We start from the raw sequence: 5,272 nt of genomic DNA, 5'->3' as shown, positions 1-5,272 counted from the left end.
GACACCCCTCCTCGGTCGGGGAGGCAAGGTGTTGGGTGCTGGATCAGCCTGCGGACAGCCACCAGGCGAACACCCCTCCTGGGCAGGAAAGGCCAGGACCACTTCTTTCAACTGTGTACATGTCACCATAGACCTGCGGCCCTGCCTCCATTGCCTTCTCTTCGTCCTTCACCCTGGTTTACTTCACCCTTGTGTCCTTTATTCCTTCCTCTTAATCTTCCTTACTCCTTTATACGTTTACTCTTTCCTGACAGTTTGTTTCCTATCATGCCCTAGATCAGTACTAGACACAATAATAAAATATTGTTCTGAGCTCAAGGATCTTAAGTGAGGCTGAAAGCCATAGCCATGACTAAGTGATGGTCTGTTAGAAACCAGGAGGACAGCTGGGTGTGCACTTATGGCAGTTTGGTTTTGACTGGGAGATGGATCTCAGGCTGCCTGGCCAGGCTGTCTTGCTCTGTGGGTGATGCTACACATCAGATTCTCATTTTCAGCACTCCGGGGGTAGAGTTGTGTTTTTTACTTTCTGAGACTGAGTATTGCCAGGTAGCCCACTTATTTTGCCCGGAACTCATAATCTGGCTGTCTTTGCTTTCATAATGCTGGGACCGATAATCTGTATCACCAGGCATAGTTGGAAGGAAGACACAGACTGTAGGACAGGCAAGCCAATAAAGACTGTAGTTGTCTCAATCAATTTCCTCCATCTCTATCTCTCGCCATCTCTGTCTGTATCTGTCTCTGTTTTTATATTTTTGTTATTCAGTCAGTCACTCAGTCTGTCTATCTTTCTCTCTTTTTGTTCCTGTTTTGAAGTCTCTTTCTTTCTGAGTTTCTGTCTTTCTCTCTTTGTTCTCTCTCTGTCTCTGACTCTCTCTTTTACATACACACAGAGAGAAGTGGGAAGAGAGGGGGGAAGGGAGAGATAAGGAGGAGGAGGAAGGGGGCTTTTACTACAACATATTTAACTCAGAATACTTACAATTTACCAAATCCCTTCCCATTGTTTCCTTCTGCCTTTCAATGCATCCCCCAGAGCCTCCCACACTCAGACATGAGGGAAATCTTACCAGGAGAGCTGCTCTGTGGCTACTCATTCACCTCTGTCCTAGGAGCTCTGGTCTGTGCTCAACTAGATGGACACTGGGAAGACTTTGTCTTCACCTCCCACTGGAGAGCCTTGTGCCAGAGCAGACAAGGTAGTGACTGAGAGCCAGGCTCTGAGGCTGGAACATCCAAACTCCAACTTTTCCCATGGCAAGCTTATAACTTGAAACAAATCTCTCTGGCTCTTAGGTTTCTACATATGGGTAAACTACTTCCTTCACTGAATTGATGTTCTGATACCCTAAAGCTGGTGGAACAATGGCTGGAATATACAAATTACCCAAAATAAATATTATAAATATTAGTTGTTTTATTATTACAAAGGTTGGGAACCACACATGCTGTCATACTTTCATAGGTTGTTCTTACTTGTCTGGGAATTCAGTTACTAGGAGAGGAAGGCAGACCCCTCTAGGATTCTTTAGATTTTTATTTGTCTAATGAACAAGAACTACAGGATTTATCCTACCTGAGTTGGGTCTGGGAGGTGGCAGCACAGCAGGCAAGGTTTCCTGGCCAAGCTGAGTCCTGCTGTGCGGGCATCACTGGGCAGGTGTTGGTCCCCACTCCATAGTGAGATGCTAGGTGTGTGCCTTGCAGTTTGAGAGAAGCAGAGGTGTCCAGGTTATAACGAGCTTTTGCATAGGGACTTGAGAGTGGAGAGAGGGGGATGGAGGAGACAGCTGTGTGCTGGGACTAAAGTCCTCAGTGAGTGGAGCATTGGAGTTTACTATTGTCATTCTGGTAGGTGAGTGGTGTAGGGAGCCTCAGGGATGACAGGAGCCTGTGTGGCTCTTTACACTGTGGTCTCACAGCTTCTCAGTGCTCATTGAGACAGCCACATCACAGAAGTGTCCTTTACATTAATTAATTTATTATTTATTTATTTCATTTTCTGTTGGGAAGTCTGTTTTCTTATAAGACTCCTCTACGAATAATTTCTTGTACGAATCTTTTGAGTATTTCATTTTTGATACTGTCTGATTTATTGCCTTTTTTCCCCTAGGGAAAGTACTTTATTGTGCCCTTTAAAAAGAATTTTTGCTTACCCCCTAAGGATAAAAGTATTCCCTTGGGTTTGACTCTAAAATCTGGTTGTTTTATAACCATAATTTAAACTAGTGGTAGACCTAGAATTGACTCTTGTGTGAGCAGAGGAAGGAGGACATGATATAGAAAGAACAGCTTTCATGCATGAATACACACACAATCCACCAGCCTCCATTGGAGACACTGCATTATCTTCAGTGCACTGTAGATTGCCTTCCCCTGAAAGCCATTTGACTATGTGCGGGGGGGGGGGGGCTGTGTCTGAATTTTTTCTTTTCTCTTTTTCAACGTTTTGAAAATGGTGTGTGTGTGTGTGTGTGTGTGTGTGTGTGTGTGTGTGCTTGCATGCTGGCACCTTCCCACAGCACATGAAGGAAAAAATTTTCTCCTTCCATCTCATGGCTTCACAAATTGCAATGGGGCCATCGGGCTTGTCCTCAGGCCAACTTTCCTGATGAGCCATGTTCTCATCCCTCANTGATTTATTTTTAGTGTTAGAAATTAGCTATTTATAATGCCTCCTGTAACTCAGGTTAGCTTCAAACGCATTATGTGGCCTAGGCTACACAAGAACTCCTGATTGTCCTTCCTCTACCTCTTCATATGCTGGGATGACAGATGTGTCACCACCATATAGAGCCTGTGTAATCTGAACAGAGATTCAGACTCTAATGAAGAGGCTGCTGCATAAAGAATGTGCAGCCTGGTAGTGGAACCACCTGACAGAGTTTGCATGTAGAGGAAACCATGCGGGGAAGACATGGCCTGGAGTGTGGTCAGGGCTGGACTGAAGACACAGCTGACAAGGAGCTATAGGCAGTGCAGGCTGGAAGTGACTGGAGTACAGTTGCTGTGGGGGAAAGGTGCAGTGCTGGGTGTTGGTCCAGTGAGACCATGGAAGTGAACACTGCCACTCCTGGCATGTCCACTCACTTTCAAGACCAGGGAAGAGGGACTCAAATCCAGGGTAGCAGCTTCACTTGGTGCAGCTCAGGGCCTCTCGTTGACCCCTGTTGATGAAGGCTCAGTTTGCACTAGCTGGTCAGGAATAAAGGATTCCTTGGTGTGAGAAGAGGAAAGTTATACACAGGTCACAGGCTCTACAAGGTTGAAGACCACTTCAGGTCTAGGAATTTTTGAGAGACCTGTTTCTGAATGAGTGAGTGTGAACTAGTCAATGTACACAATAGCGTGGAATGGGTGTATGAGAAAGCACAGGACATATGATGTGTTATATGAGATACTTTAAATAGTCATAATGCTGTCAAGACACAAGTGTCGTGAGCCTCATTTTACAGATGAAGAGAGTGAGGGGTTGTTAAGCCCCTTAGGAAGAGTGCACAGAAAATGAACAGTGTGCTCAGAATAAACACCCCAGCATTCCAGCCTCTGTAGCGTCTGTCTTTCTGGGCTACCATGTATCAGGTGTTACACAGATGGCTGGGAGCCTCTCACAGACCTGTGTTTTGGATGATTACAGGGCAGAACCAAAGTTGGATCTGAGTTCATCCTCTTTGGCTTCTCCAATGACCCCACGACCAAGAGCATGCATTAAGTCTAAAGTCTGAAGTCTGTTGTTGGGTTGTTTTTTTTAATTTTATTTTAGAGGGGATTACAGTTAAGAGATTGAAAAGGGGGGCGGGTCTCTGGCAGCAGTACACTTGGAATGATGCAGAGTGGATGAGCATCATGTGACACGGAAATTACTCTGAACAGGAAAAAGACAAAAATAAATAAATAAATAAATAACCATCCGTGACGCCATGTGGAAGCAAACTCAGAGCTACCATGAACAGCAACGGTCAATATCCAACACAGCCTGCCTACCCTGTGCATCCTCCTGGGAATCCAGTAATCCTCAGATCTTACATCTTCCTCAGGCTCCTCCCTATACTGATGCTCTGCCTGCATACTCAGAGCTCGGTCGTCCAAGCTTTGTTCTTCCAGGGGCTGCCACAGACCCCACCAGGTCAGCTGCATTTCTTGGGCCTTCATTGTATCTGCTGATGGCCCAGTCTGTGGCTATTGAGCCTTTAGGCTCCACAATCCCTATGGCTTATTATCCAGTTGGTCCCATCTATCCACCTGGCTCAGCAGTGCTGGTGGCAGGAGGGTATGGTTCAGGTGCCAGATTTGGACCTGGCGCCCCCAATTGCCATTCTTCCTCCACCTCCTGGATGCCCTCCGAATGCTGCCCAGCTTGCAATCATGCAAGGAGCCAAAGTCCTTGTAACTCAGCGCAAGGGAAACTTCTTCATGGGCGTCTCAGATGGTGGTTACTTCATTTGGTGAGGAACCGTGGCCACTCCTGTGCCGGAGAAGACACCACAAACCTTCAGCACTTCTCACAATGTAACTGCTTTAGTCATATTAACCTGAAGTTGCCGTTTAGACAACATGTTTTGGGGGTGTCTTTCTGGTGTCCAAACTTTGACACCAGAAAGGGTAGCAGTCCCTCCCTAAAGCGTTCTGAGGTAGGGAGGTACCTATTCTCCAAGTGAATGTGAAGGACACAGCCTCAAGGCTCTTCCGTAATTCCGCTGGAGTGATAGTGTGCCATGCTGGTCTTTGCTTCCAGTAATAAGACAGCAAATTGGGTTTGGAGGGAACTTTGATCTTCCTAAAAATTAAAGTTGACAAATTATTCTGATTAGTCCTTAACTTCCTTAAGTCTTTGATTTATCTTACTTGTTAAATGGAACACACGAGCTGTCTGCATTTTCCTTCCCATCCTCTGCCCCTCCTGTCTGCCTGTCCCTACTCCTCCACCCCTCCTATCTGAGTCCATGGAATCAGTGGTGCAGCCCTTTGTGTCCCTGCATCTGTCCCACTTGACATTTTTAAACTTGTCTTTCATAAGGATCCTCTGAAGTCGCCAGTGTGTCCCGAGCACAACCTCCATTTCTCCGGGTTTTGTATATCTCCAGGCAAGGTGAAGGGTGGACCCGCCTCATAAACCATCTCTGCATCACCATGAACCCAGACTAGCTGTGGTGCCAGAAACATGAACTTTTTAAAAATTTTTTTCTTATTATTTTCTTTATTTACATTTCAAATGCTATCCCGAAAGTTCCCTATACCGCCCCTCCCCGCCCCTGCTCCCCTACCCACC

General features: G+C 46.1%; 1 pseudogene; it reads left to right on the top strand.

Annotated features, from left to right (window-relative positions):
• The first annotated feature begins 3,948 nt into the window (after positions 1–3,948).
• On the top strand, positions 3,949–4,452 carry LOC110317325 (annotated as a pseudogene).
• Positions 4,453–5,272: the final 820 nt, after the last annotated feature.

Source organism: Mus pahari, chromosome 2 (genome assembly GCF_900095145.1).
Source record: "Mus pahari chromosome 2, PAHARI_EIJ_v1.1, whole genome shotgun sequence".
In the NCBI taxonomy this organism is placed as follows: Eukaryota; Metazoa; Chordata; class Mammalia; order Rodentia; family Muridae; genus Mus; species Mus pahari.
Note: the sequence above shows the minus strand (reverse complement) of the source record. Positions and strands in the feature narration are given on the sequence as shown.